The sequence below is a fragment of the Astatotilapia calliptera genome, chromosome 5 (assembly GCF_900246225.1).
Source record: "Astatotilapia calliptera chromosome 5, fAstCal1.2, whole genome shotgun sequence".
NCBI lineage: Eukaryota > Metazoa > Chordata > Actinopteri > Cichliformes > Cichlidae > Astatotilapia > Astatotilapia calliptera.
In genome coordinates this window covers 15,801,643-15,816,075 of record NC_039306.1, presented here as the reverse complement: position 1 = coordinate 15,816,075, position 14,433 = coordinate 15,801,643, and the positions used below count along the sequence as shown (strand labels likewise).

The 14,433-nt window shown below is 35.9% G+C and overlaps 1 long non-coding RNA gene across 3 annotated transcripts; it reads left to right on the top strand.

The window, feature by feature from the left end:
- The first annotated feature begins 10,614 nt into the window (after positions 1-10,614).
- On the top strand, positions 10,615-13,691 carry LOC113022276 (uncharacterized). Of its 3 annotated transcripts, none has more exons than XR_003272414.1 (5): positions 10,615-10,925; positions 11,626-11,670; positions 12,042-12,197; positions 12,650-12,742; positions 12,984-13,691. It is a non-coding gene; the product is annotated as an uncharacterized LOC113022276 (long non-coding RNA). The 3 variants fall into 3 exon arrangements; XR_003272413.1 differs by having other exon boundaries at positions 11,626-11,691; XR_003272415.1 differs by lacking the exon at positions 11,626-11,670.
- Positions 13,692-14,433: the final 742 nt, after the last annotated feature.

The following is a 14,433-nucleotide window of genomic DNA, read 5'->3' as shown; positions in this document are numbered from 1 at the left end:
AATGGAGTTTAATTTAGAAAGCCACAAAACTGTGTTTATAGGCTCCCACACTTCACATTGTACTTCAGGACAAAAGCAAAGCTCTCTGTAGACCTGTGGCAAAATTTGGACAGACATTGACTAGGACAAGGGCAAAACCATTTTTAAAGCTTTGAGTTGTACCAGGGGGGCAGTGGCCTATTAAAATGTGAAATGGAAGACATGTGCAACCACCAGCACTATTCTTAGCATTGGCCATTTGGAAAAATTGAGTAGCTGAACAAGAGGGACTGTGGTCAGGGTGGCGACCGAGAACCAAGATCACTCACTCAAACAGAACTTTAGAAATATCCACTGGAGAGATCATAAACAGTATAAAACATCAATGTAGAACATGGAAAACCTACATACTTTCTGATGGGCACTGGGTGGGGAGATACCTGCCATTGCCAAAAAAAAGACTTGCAGTCCTTTTCAAGTCTGCAGGAAAACAGCTCTCCAACTGAGTTTATGGGCTCAGTCACTCAGGTCAGAGTTTCAAAAATGAGGACTTTTCAGAGTCATATTATTGGCTAACGAGTATTGATGACATTACCGATTATGTAAGTAAATATATTTCTAAAGGTGCTATTGAGACGAATTTCTCACCAGATGTTGGTAGCAACCTATCCAATCCACACACGCAAGGAAAACAAACCATAGATGTCCATAAATTAAATTGTGTGTAATGAAATGAAAAATGGTTTGGCTCACATGTTAGTCCATGTGACCCGAGACTGTAGCAATAATTACACTTTCAAAATAACCCAAAAGGATACTGCCAAGGCATTGTTGGATGAAATGAAAAATCGGATAAGCTGCCAAAATCCAGGTGTAAAAACCTAAAGGCTTTTAGAGGACTCAAAGCTGTAAATATTCTCTCTAATATTATAGGGCAGCGGTCCCCAACCTTTTTTGCGCCATGGACCGGTTTATGCCTGACAATATTTTCAAGGACCGGCCTTTAAGGTGTTGCGGATAAATACAACAAAATAAAACTAGTACTGGTACCGAAAAAAAGAAGATTTATTCATAACACACGTGAAAAGACCCAGGAAAACCGAGTTAACAATAAAAACGATGACAAAATAACGCTGAAAACCGATAAAAACCCTGAAAACCATACATTTCACACCTGAGCCTCAACTCTCGCGGCCCGGTACTAAAGGACTCACGGACCGGTACCGGTCCGAGGCCCGGGGATTGGGGACCGCTCTTATAGGGTATTTACCTTCTAGTCAAAACACTTGTGCTGTATAAACAAAATTGAATTCCACTGCTCAGAAATTAGCTTCTACTGAGTCTTTAATAGGGGTCACAATACTAAAAAGTAAAAAAAATCCTGCAAACATAATTGTATTTGGTTTGGCTTATTCATTGTGAATGAACACTGATGCAAAAAAGGGAACTTTTTAAAATGAAACCTAAAGCACAATGCATGATTATATTAGTGTATATAGTGTATTATGGTGTATAGAATGACGTTCCCTTGAAGTCTCATTCTGTCCCTTAGCATTTGTACTTTTGGAACACATGTTGGATCTCTTTCAGTATGCCAAAACAAAGAGAAAAAAAGGAGTTTGATTCATTTTTATTTTGAAAAGTAGACAAAGTCCATGTTACACCATATAACCCAGTGAAAGTCAAAAATGACTTTCTGTGGACCCTTAAAGTGAAAATTGCTGAAAACTGTTCTCATCTCAACTCTCATCACCAGCAATGATCCTCCACACAAAATCTAGGTCATTTCAAAAGGGACAGTTGATATTTGTTCTTACAGAGTGCATAATGGCAGTGGTCATAATGATACTTTTTTAGAGAGCAATTGAAAACAGCAGGTTGCAGAGATGCATGAGAAAGATGCTGGGTCAAATTTAAGTCAGTTCAGTCATTTTGATGTTCGCCGACCATTTTCCTGAACTTTTTGATCAGAGCATTTATGTTAAATAAAACATGCAAGGGTTTAGATAAGAACTGAAAAACGTGTTTAATAAAACGGATGATAAAAGAATTCTGTCCATTTTGACAGAGACAAGAGTGCAGCTTTTAATTTAAGAAGTCCTTTTTCCATGTGTTTGTCAGTTCCAAGAGTCAGTTCCATTTTTGCAATTTCAGTTTTTTCTCTGTTCAGAAAAGTCTTTTAGCAGTAATAAGACATGGTCTTAAGATTCTGTTATCTGTCAGAGACAATCCCCTTTCCCTGTGGCTGTACTGAAAACACTGATACTATCAATCATCAGGTGAATATTATATTTGAAAGCATTTTACCTGTGTCCCTACAGCATTTTGCACTAAAATACATTGGTTCTTAAAAGCCTGAGTAAATACCAAATGATGGATCTTCTCTTTGTTTGATACATTTCTTTCACTGCTGCAAGCATTATTCAAGATAAATCTGCTGCACGTGTCTTCATACTCACTGAAGCATGATGACACCAATCTGAACTCAAACATGCCTCAGCAAATATGACTAGGATGACCCTGAAAGGACAACTGGACTAAACCACATATACTTCTATATTCTTGCATTTCTATTAGTGCTTGGAACCCATACTTGGTGCTATCTCTGAATTTCATAAGGAATATATTTTATTCAAGAATAAAATATATGATAATAAATAATAATTATAATAAATAAATAAATGAATTAATAAATAAATAAGACCCCACAGACTGTTGAAATAAAATAATCAACATTACAGCAATAAAAGTTTTATTTACAGCCTGGTAGTACAAAAAAGCTTTGACCTCTGTCCAGTTATGAATGGGGTGATTTTTTTCTTGTGGAGAAGGTCCCATACGTCTGCTTCAGCAGTTTCTGCTTCTAGCAAAGCAGCTTTGATGTTTACTTCACCTTTGGTACATCAACACACCCCCAGCATTTCTGGTGCTAGAGTGGTTCAGTTAAAAAAATGAAAGGTAACCAAAAACAACTGAAAGAGCTGTCCACAGTCAATGTGTCCATTGCTAAAGCCCTTTTAAAAAGGCTTTAAGGCTGCCTTCACACTGTAATGGGAGAGAACAGCTCAAAAAGTTCAATGGCTGTTGGTGGCCAGCGGCTGAGTCCAGGTATTGAGAATCCCTGGTGTACTTTGTTTAATGTATTACATTTTGTTATTCTAATGGATGAACAGAAATGGACTGGCTGTTGGCTTCATTGTTCCTATTTTTCTTTCTCACTAGGAAATTGTAAATGACATAAAACAATTCCCTTTGCAGATTATTTTAATTCAAGACAGTGGGGAGCACTTATCTGCCACTTCCATCAGCTTGCCTCTAAACTGTTGTCTGTGGCACTCACTTTCTTTTGCCTTTCTCCTCAGGAGGCGGGGGCATTGTTGAGGCAGGGCTTGCATTTGTATTGGTTTCAGTACTCAGAATACTCTTTTGTGGACTGTTTTCCTCTGAAAAACACACTCTTTTTTTCTTTTTCTCTCTCCCTATGGGATGCTCTCATTTTTTTTTACTTCCTTTGTCTCTTCTAGGCTCACTCACTCTCCTAGATACAGTAGGTGCAATGTCCCCCAAGGGATTGGAGTCATTCTAAACTTTGCATCTTTAAGACATTGAGATGCAGGAGAATGCTTTAATTTATTCCCTGAGTGCTATCTATAACATATTATTCTTTATGCTACAGCAGATAATGAAGCACCATCTCTGAGCTAAAGCCTACATGTGAATGCACTGAAATATTGGTATTTGGTCGTTTAGTTGAGTACATGCTTTTACTTCTTTCAAGTTTATTTATTTATTTATTTTTTTTATCTCAGTTGGACTTGAAATAAGGTTAATTTATTATGAAAGTATTAGATTTCTAATTACTTTGTGATTGTACATGAGCCACATTTCCTCCAGCCAGACACATAACTCTCCATTTCTCTGCCCACAGTGAGAGCATGGCAGCTGAGGTGTCATCATCATTACCCTTAAAGGGCAACGCTCTGTGGTACCCGGTTTTTTGTTTGACAGACTGCCTGTGTGCTGCTGAGGGAGAGTTAGTCTTCTTGACCTGGACATATGCAATTTGGTTTTACGAGTTATTGGATGGATGTGGCATGAATATTGTACCAGTTTTCATCGTTGTCGGAGAAAAAAGTTTAATGAGGAAATTTCATTGTGGTTGCTGCTGTTCTCGCTAATAGATAGACACTATTAGCAGAAAAAATAATTTATCCCCATGCTGTCAGCTGTTATGGAAATTGGACTGAGAAAAAAAGGAATGTAAACATCCAATTAGTTGCTGAGTCACTGGGTGCTATGGTGATTCCCACCTCTCAATGTGGATTACTGCTTGTTATATAGAACTTTTCACAGGTTAAAGACACCGTCTCTGTTTTTGACCAAAAATCCAGACCTTAAATATAACAGGAGGAGGGGCACTCACCTCAAGTCAAGAAACAATGAGTCTCATTGCAATCAGAGCTACACTAAACCTATTTTGTGCCATGGCTGACTATCTATCATATCTAAACAGGAAGGGTTTGTAAGGGTTACCATGCCAATTTTCCCAGACTGGTCCTAGAAATATATGAGTCTGAATATATGGAGTCACATTAATGCATAGGCACATGCATTTTTGTGAGTTACTCTTCTCTTAAAGAATCCCATAAACAGCAATAACATTTACATAATGAGATTTTAGCTCACTAACTCCACTTTTAATATGGAAAAAGTTTTTTTTTTCTTGTAATTATCCAGAGGAAAAATCTCTCTTTCTAAAACTGTGCAGTAGGGGTCGGTTAAAGCTCTGACTATGCAGCTGAAATTGCAGAGACATAAGCATTCCTATAAATAACTAGAGTCAATACTAACAATACATATTTTATTATTCATTTGAAGCTTGACTGTGGCAAAGACTGTGTTCACTGTGTTGGTTACTATCTTTGGTATGTTTAAAAAAAAGCTGTGAGGAAAATTTATATAAAAGGGACTTATGTCAGAGTGACAGAAGGCCTTCACTCTAATAGACTGATTAACCCACTAATGTTGCTTATCATCACGGCTGAAAAAGGCATAGGCGAAAGATGGAAAACATCATGCATCATGTAGATTGGGAACAACGAGAAGGAAAACAAGAGTTTATCTTGGATTAGATTAAGAGTGTACAACATAATGGACAGCATCCTGATCATTGCAAACCCATCATGAAGAAATCTAGTTTAGATGTGTAAAATAGAAACTGTAAGAAGTATAAAAGAGAGTAAGAGTAAACCTTGTTAATCAGTTGATTGTGCTTATAATGCCATGTGGGTGGCTATCCTCTGATTTATCCTGATAATGATTCTGCAATGATTCTTATTTTATATTTTGCTAGATAAATAAAGAGATTCATGAAAATTTGCTGAAATTTGTTCATTAAATTCCACCCATGGAAAGCGTGTCCTATTTCTTTTTGTGCTAGAAGTTAATGGCTCCTTTAGAAAGTCACCACTTGTAGCTCGTGCACAATACAGCCTTTATTTGCATCAGGCTTGACTTTGGTTTGTCTCCTTCTACGATAATAGCATACATCTGATGCCCAGATGTATTCACTGTATTTTCTACACGGCCCCAAAGTGCCTCTTTGAGGGAAAGAGCTCTTTGCTTTTGTCTATTCCTTCAACTCTTCCAGTTCCACACTGGAGAAAAACCTTTTTTCTCCTTTGTCTGTCATTGAATTGCTGCTCATGAGGGAAACTGCAGTAAAATGCATCTTTTTTAGATGTATTATTTATTTGCTACATCAGACAGATTAGGACAATATTCATCTTAGTAAGACTCACAGTTTAATTCATTAAAGGAAAACTGAAAAGTATATACAAAGCCAATTCTAAAAAAGTTGAGAAACTGTAAATGCAAATAAAAACTGCAATAATTTGTGTTTCTCATAAACCCATTTGATTACAAACACAAAATAAAAATTCATTTTGAATTTGATGGCAAAAAGCTGGGACAGGGTCATGTTCACCACTGTAGAGCAACCAATTCTTATTTGACAACAGTTTGTAAATGTCTGAGAACTGAGGAGTCCAACTGCTCCTGTTGTTTATAAGCAGGACACAGTTATTAATGGAAAGTATCATGATTTAAAATCTTGATGCGAAAGTTTAAACATTATACTCTTGTACTTAGTTGCTAACAGGTCTATAGAAATATTCATCAAATCATGATTGTTATGTAGCTTTTGTTTTATTTTTATTATTACCAGCACCTAAAATCTAATTGCAGTTAAAATCATAGCAAACATGAACATTAACAGATGAGGGTTTAGTCTATTTTCTTCTAGTTGTTTTAATATTTAGATAATCTTTCTCAATCCTGCTGACTTGTGTTATTATTTGTGCATTCATATTATAGTTTTTGTGTTTGCCTGTTTACTTCCAAGGATACCAAACATCCGCTTGATTGTAGCAATGTTATTAAGTAGAGATGGCACGATACCACTTTTTTATGTCCGATACCGATATCATAAATTTGGATATCTGCCGATACCGATATGAATCCGATATAGTGTTTTTTAATCAACAAAACTGTTTTTTAAAATATCTTGCTGCATTTTGCAAGTCTGCAAGTTCATACTCAAGTTTAAAACAACAACTACACTAAAGCTATTCTGTTATACCTGTATACAAAAAAAATATTTCATAGTTCAGCAATACTGATCAATCTAATAAACTTAGACCTACACCATCCTCCCTATTCTGGTATTTTAAAGAGTACTTAGCGTAAATATTAAGCAACCTAACTAATAGGGTTCCAACTCCCAGCAACAACAAAAATAAATAAATAAAAAATAGGGAACCACCCCTCACGCTCCACCTCATGATGCTTAATCAATGTAATCAACCTTAATTTGATGCAGTGTGAAAAAAAATGCACAGAAATCAATTATTTTTCAAGAAATATTAAATAGATTCAACATCTTTCTTCAACAAAATTGCAGACTGCACAGATGGTACCTTCCCAAAGGAAAATGTACTATAGCTTACTAGGGTATATATATTAGACTTAATAGTCACTATATACAGTAATTGACTTCTATTCATTTTACATCAAATTAAAACTTTGGGTGTCAGATATTTATTAAAAGCTAGACATTTTAAATGAGAATAAGAAAGAAAAGTATGTCTTTGTGCCCCCTTTTCCCAGTTAATGGCCTATCGGCCCCCCTGGCTAAACTTTGCTAGATCCGCCCCTGCACAGTTACCAGCCGTCAGCTACGTAGAAAAAGATCCTGGTGTAGAAAGTAATATTAAATAAATTCTAACAACAGCTTATCAAGCTTAAACGTTCTGCTGTTGTTCAGCCGCTGGTTTGCTCTTTCTGGCGCAAAGTGGACCAAAAACAAACCAGAGAGACGGACTCGCGACAGAAAAGCCGATCAGCTGATCATTAGCAGTTTCACAATTGAAGTAGCAGCAGGAGAGCGAGAGGCAGTCGCTCGTTAAGCTTAACGTGGGAATGCTTTACAAACATTCAGAGATGGACTTACACACTTGCTTTACTTCTCTCGGGGATAACTTTGTCGGAGATGAAATGCCAGGTTGCTAGCGAAGCTCCAAATGCTATCCAGACCAACGACAGGTCCCGCATGCCACAGCTGCTCTATCACGTGATGCATACTGCTCCGACGTTCTGAGGCGAGTTACGGCGTGTTGCAAGTTTTGTGAGGTGCTTTCGTGATATTTAATGGATCGGATTACATTTTTTATTTTTCTCCGATATCCGATCCAGTAATTTAGGTCAGTATCGGACCGATACCGATACGTAATATCGGATCGGTCCATCTCTATTATTAAGTATTGTAAAGTAAACTTTAAGCCAGATTTTAAACAGATTTAAGTGATAGTGTGTATAAATATGTAAAAATCTAGTCCTTATTTTGACCACTGCACGTACTAAAAACAGCAATGAAAAACTGTATAGAGGAAATATTATTATTATTATTATTATTATTATTATTATTATTATTATTATTATTATTATTATTATTATTATTATATAAGTGATTAAATCAATATATTAGCTCTGGTTCATATGATATGGTACTTCTGAATGACCTTGAAAGTAAAAGTAACTTTAGAACAACTGAACAGCTTTGTTGTACTGGCAGCTGCTTAATTTATATATTCAAGCTCACGTGCTGTTTTAGAAACCTGTATAGAGAGGAAATCAGCTCAGCCTCATCCATCTCTCATCCACGTTCCCTAGGGACATGCTGCAAGCCGCAGAGTGACTACAGCTTGCAGGAAAAGGTATATGAGAGGTGAATAAAGGGCTTTGTTTACACCTGTCTGTGCATCTGTGTTTTCTCTAAATTCTAATGTATTAAATAATTTTGCAGAGTAACACAATACATGCATGTGAGGGAGGCATAAAAGAAGACATAGATGGTGACAATCAAAATCACAGCAAATAATTAGTCATTTATTCACAACTTATCCTGAACTGTCAATCATGGATAACAAGATGGACAAGAAAGCAAGCAACATGAAGCATAGAAGGATATAAACGTCTTTCCCCCAATTTTTAAAACGATTCAATCAAAGCAAGGTGAGGTCATGTTATGCTGGTGTTTGTAATTTCCCATGTCTATTCACTTAATAATGCTGCAATATAATAATGTTTTCATGCTGGATAAAACAAAATTACAAAAACCATATCTAGAAAAATAAAGCCATTTTATTGCCGTAGGTTAGTGAAGAAAAAAGAAAACCTTATCCTGAACCCTTTACTCTGGACTGTTTTAAGGGTTCCCCTGGGCTATGAGGTCCTGATCCTGTAGGGGAGGAGCATGGAGAAAATCAAACAAAAAATCAATAACTACACTATTCACAATCCCCATACCCACTTTCAAAAGCCTACAGTTTTCCTTAGTAACTTCTCTGCTGGACTAATTATTAGCCTTCCCTATGTTCTCATCTCTTTGTAAAAGACAGAAAATGACTGCATGGATGGGATCAGTCAGGTTGTTGTTTTACCTAGTCAGCAACGAGTGCCGTATGAGTAACCGGCTTTATGTGTGGGCACACTAATATTACAGGTGCACTTGGTTGTCACGTTAAGCTCCTAGAAACTTATCAACTACTTCTTCTTCTTCTTATATTAGGTTGACATGTTAGAATTGTTTCCCCGCTGCAAGTCTGGAGTTTGTCCCATCTTATATTCTGTACTATGAAGTTAAAATATTCATGAATAACAATTTAAACTAAAAACAAATATCCTCCAGCTGATATTTAAAGTCTCAGTCAGACAAAGTGAAAAGACTTTAGAGCTACATGATTATTTATTTGCAATCATGGACTCAAAATTTTGTCACCAGAAGATGATTAAATGATTACTATACAAATAAAATCAAAATACAATCAGAACACAAAGAAAGGCAACAAAGGCAGCCATAAACTTGACGAATAATTTGTAATTTGCATGAAAAAAACAAAACAAAACAAAACCCCCACAAACAAACAAAAAAACAGAAACACGCATTATGTGCAAGTGTTCATGGGGTGATTGGGTGGCGACCTGTTTTCAAGCCCCAGTTGTGGCGCTTCGGGTTCAGCTAGTCGCTCCACCGAACATAAAAGATGGAGCGCCCAGAGTTAAAGTCTGTTCTGCTGCTGTGATTATTATTTTTGTGTACACTTATTATTTAAAGTGACTTTCTTTACAACAGAGGTACTGCTTTTGTATCATATTATGATCATATCACTAAATTTGCATTTAAATTTACATGCGTTTAAAGTAAAATTCTAATAATCTTATAATAGCAATGATTTTTAGGTATCTGGTTCATCTTTGAGAAAAATTAAAAGTTTAATTTTGACATTTATTTTATTTAAAAACATACAAACCTGTCAGTCATGCCAAGAGATGCATGAGGGGAGTGAGCACTTTTGGTTTACTTTATATTAGCATGTTCAAAATAAATTAGCATGTAATTTATTACATGCTGAGTGCATTAAGCACTCAGACAAGTGCTTAATGCACTTGTCTGACTGTAAGTATTGTCAGAAAAAGTTAAAAGTATTCCTCCACACTATCTGCCAAGAGGCAAAAGGCACTTTTATTTTTACCTTGGTACTAATGCACCTGTTGTTTCCTCCAGCACACACACAAGGAAATCTTTTGCAGTGTGATTTGTTTCAGTAGCTTTTCACTGGTAATTAAGAAACAATGTGAAGAAGACATTATGGATGACAAAGATGCACAGTTACTGGGCTGTAACCAGAAACCTTGAAGCCAGAATAATGTGGATAAGTGTGTTAGTCACAAAACTGAAAATATGATGTAGGCATAAATGACAAGAATAGACATGATATAAATATAGGTACATGTGACATTAGTCCCTGGTCTGGACCATATCAACACCACAAGGAAAATCCATAATAGTTTTTAGCATGACATTCTGGAGCCTTCTGATTTATCAAATCCATCAAATCCATCAAAAACAATATCTTTTTATGACCACCACTATATACAGTAGTATTTATAAAAATAAGTGAACATACAGTATGCAACATAACCCACTAGTGTGTAGATGTTTTGAGATTAGAAAAGTAGAGTAGAGGTTATACACTCAAAAAAATGAATGAGGTGGATTGTTCAGTGTATATTAATTATTTATTTTCATTTTACTTAAAATATATGTTTTTGTTAAGTTAACATATGTTTTTCTAATCAAGTCTACGTAATTGTGTCTATTATTCAACGTACATAATACTAATGTGTTACTTGATCGCATAACATTTAAGTTAAGTCAATTAGGATCGATATACCTTGTATATCCACAAGGTGGCAGTAATGCAAAAACAGTTGTAATGAAACCGCGCAGAACAAGAAGGTTTCACGGCTTGTGCCTGCTCATGCGCAAGACTTCAAATTTAACTGAAAAAGGCTGTTTTGGCGCCAAGCTGCTGTTTCTTTGAGAGGTAAGACCACTTTTTTTCTTTGACTATGTTGTGTAGTATCTATATGTCCAGCATGGTTATATTTTGCGTTTGTCTTACAAGACATGTTATATCGTTTGCGTGCGCTTGTTTTACATTAGTTTTACTGGGTCCTGGACATGCTTATTTTGTGGACTGTGTAAGAAACATTTTTATTGTTTTTTGTTTTATTAAGGGATTAGCTACAGGGGTTCATGGGGTTATTCTTTCAAGGGGTTATTTTTCCATTTGCTTTCTTGGGATTCCTTTTCTGTAATCCGAGAGTCGGAAATATCGAATAGGATAGCAAGGATAGCATAAAGTGACATTTAAAATCCAAAAAGTCAAGGGCGAAAGCCACTGTGACACCATTGTTCTGCTCTATCAGTAATCTGTATTATGTAAAAATGGTCTGTAAATACAGCATGTTTCCTAGCGGAGTTATACATATCAATGTAGTTATAAATTACAGTTTGTGAAAGTACACACTTAATTTTTTAAATAAAATTATTCAAGACATATGAGTGGACAGACAATGGAGGTCGACAGACCTGGTGATAATTGCTTCTATAGAAAGTTAGCACATGGCAGTGTCAATCTCTTGCTTTTCTTCTGAGTAGTATTTTATTTAGTTGTAATTCAAACAATAATTTGCTTCTTGAAATTAAGAAATGAATTTCTTGTTTTACTTTATAAATTTCAGATCCTGCCTTTACCTGCTCCCTCCTATACTGATGTGGTGTATGTGGTACTGCTGAGCTTGTATGTGGTATGTGAACTGTTATACTTTTAAAAACAAAACTGTTTTATAAGTTAAGTTTTCTTTAGTGACCCATCCCATGCCCCTGTTATTTCTTCTCCACATCTGAACCATTGTAAAGGTTGCAGTTCAAGGGCCTGAGGTATGAAATTTTTTTCAGATCAGCTGTGATCAATATTTTTTGGAACTTGATAAATAACAATAAAAGCTGTAATGGCTCCATTAGCATTTTGTGTAAATGTTTGTGTTAAAATTATAGCTTTAATGAGGTCTTACTACATTAGTTTTAGTTTGTATATGTGTACATATAGTATGTATATTTACAGTACAGTATGTTGTGTTTGTTGACATATTTTCAGGTGGAAGCAGAATATGTGAGGATTACTACTGCTGCACATGTTCCAAGGCTTTTTACACAACTTGACCAATACACTGACCAGCTCATAAAAGTCTTCAAGAAAAAAGGAGGCGTTGCAGGGAAGAAAATTAGACAAACTTTGGCCCCAGCCACACAGGTGCGTTATTCTGTTGGTAGCAAAATATTATGGCTAATAAGATCATTTTCAAATTTAAACAGCTAGTGTATGGTAGCTGCACAGTGCACTTACATTTATATTAAGCAAGACAAAGTTTGGTACTCAAAACGTTGGAAAATTTAAATTACCTAAACATATGTAAAATCTGATCCCTTGATTTAGGTTAAACCAGAAGTGAATGTTTTTATGTTATGTTTTGAATGCAAAAAAGATGATGTATTAGTTTGTCTTTACCTCCATTATGGACATATATAATGTGGTGGAAACCCTGCCCAACAGGTTAACTATTCATGTCCATGTGATGATTAGTTGGTCTTGTGTACATGTCTATCTGTGCAGTGGATATGTCATTCATTTTGCGTATAATGTGAGTTTCTGTCATCTTAAAGTACATCTGTTTTCTCTTCCTGTATCTCTGCCACTCTCTACAGAAGGAAAGTATTGAAAAGGGGAGGGAGTGTGTCCTCAGGGCACTACCTTTTTACCTGAATGAAGACCCAAGCATCCTCTTCAAAGAATAATTGGTTGGTAATTTTAGTTTAGTTTTTTATCTGTATTAAACCAAATTTTGAATAACTAATGTTGTTGCATGTTGTAATGTTGTTGTTGTTGTAATTTGCATGGAACCTGTTTAAATGTTTTGGGAAATCTTCTTGTATACCCAAACTATTTATATTTATCGTTGAATCTGTAGTCTGAAATAGTGGCCCTTTTTCTTTCTTTTTTTAAAACTGGATGCCATTTTTCTATGTTTTTGTGTCTAAGCTACAGCTGTTCAGAGGGAGCTGGAACAAATTACCCTTGCTATCTTTACCATCGAAAGAGCTGATGCCAGCACTCCTCCAGCCGATGTGGGTATAACCATCTAGTGTGTCCTGCATGACCTGGAAGACCTGGCCTCTGCATGTGCACTCTTAATGGGTGGGATATATGCACTGAATCTCAGTTAACCTCAAGACTGAAAGCTTTCTTTGAAGTACTTCAGAAGCTCTTCCTTCATCTGTATGTCAGCATACTCTTGACCAAGGTACAGTTGCTCAAGAATACACTGAATGAATAAGCCAACCTTTAATTTGGATGATGAATGTTCTGTCAGATGGACAGAAGTTTTTCGGAGGCTGAATGGCAATAAAATGGTAATTTGTAAATGACAGATAACGGGAAAATTACATTTAAGAGAAATTTAGAACATTTTGAAAAGTTTGTAAACTACTACAATTTGAGAGATTTTACTGTTGTGGGGGGCTAGTAAGAGACAATCAAAAGTATTGAGATTTAAAGGATTTAATTGAGAGATGATACTGCACCAGAAATGTTGAAGGGTGGTGTGTATATTAGCGTTCAAGGCATATTGTTATGAGGTGGAAATATGTTCATATTCAGTTTGTGTTACATTGTGTGCACTGTAAAGGTAATTGCAATACATACTAAAAATAAGGGTAAGTTAGGAGGTTGATCTGATATCCTCGTGTTGGTGTTGTTCCCAGATCATCATACTAAATGTTGTTCCAGGATCAACATTGCAAGTGACCAATCAGAATGTTGTGACGTCATACTTTTGCGACTTCGGGAAAAACCGGCGTAAAACAAAAAACTGTACTTAAGCTGCGTGAAACCGCCTCTGTCCGCCGATCAACTGACCCTAACCCTAACCGTAACCCTTTAATAAACAGTAAGCAGAATTGATATTGTCCTTGCAACATTGGAATTTCATAAATGCACGAATGGCTTGGCGCGCAAAAGAATAACGTCACAACAATGTGACAACATTTTCATGATGGTCTGGGAACAACACCAACACGAGGATATCAGATCATCCAAGTTGGGAATGCAGGATGAATGTATATTTTGTGGACTTTTAAAGACGAACAATTGTTTCCATGTTAAAATGTTTACATCTGAAGTTTTTTGCCCAAACACTAGTAAAATAAATGTTGACAGTGGCAAGTGTTAAATGGTTACTGCTGTGCTGTTGCAAAAAAACTGAACGCTGACAAGCTGTTTTATTGTTAGACCATAATGTTGGCATGTTTTGTTAAAGTTTTATTTGGGATGGTGATGTAATTTTCTTTGATTGCTAATATCAGTGGACTATTTATTATTATTATTATTATTATTATTGTTGTTGTTGTTGTTGTTGTTACATAAATTTTTTTTAAATTGTGGCTGTTGAGGTGGACACTTCACTTTGCATTGTTAAAGGAAAGCACTTCAT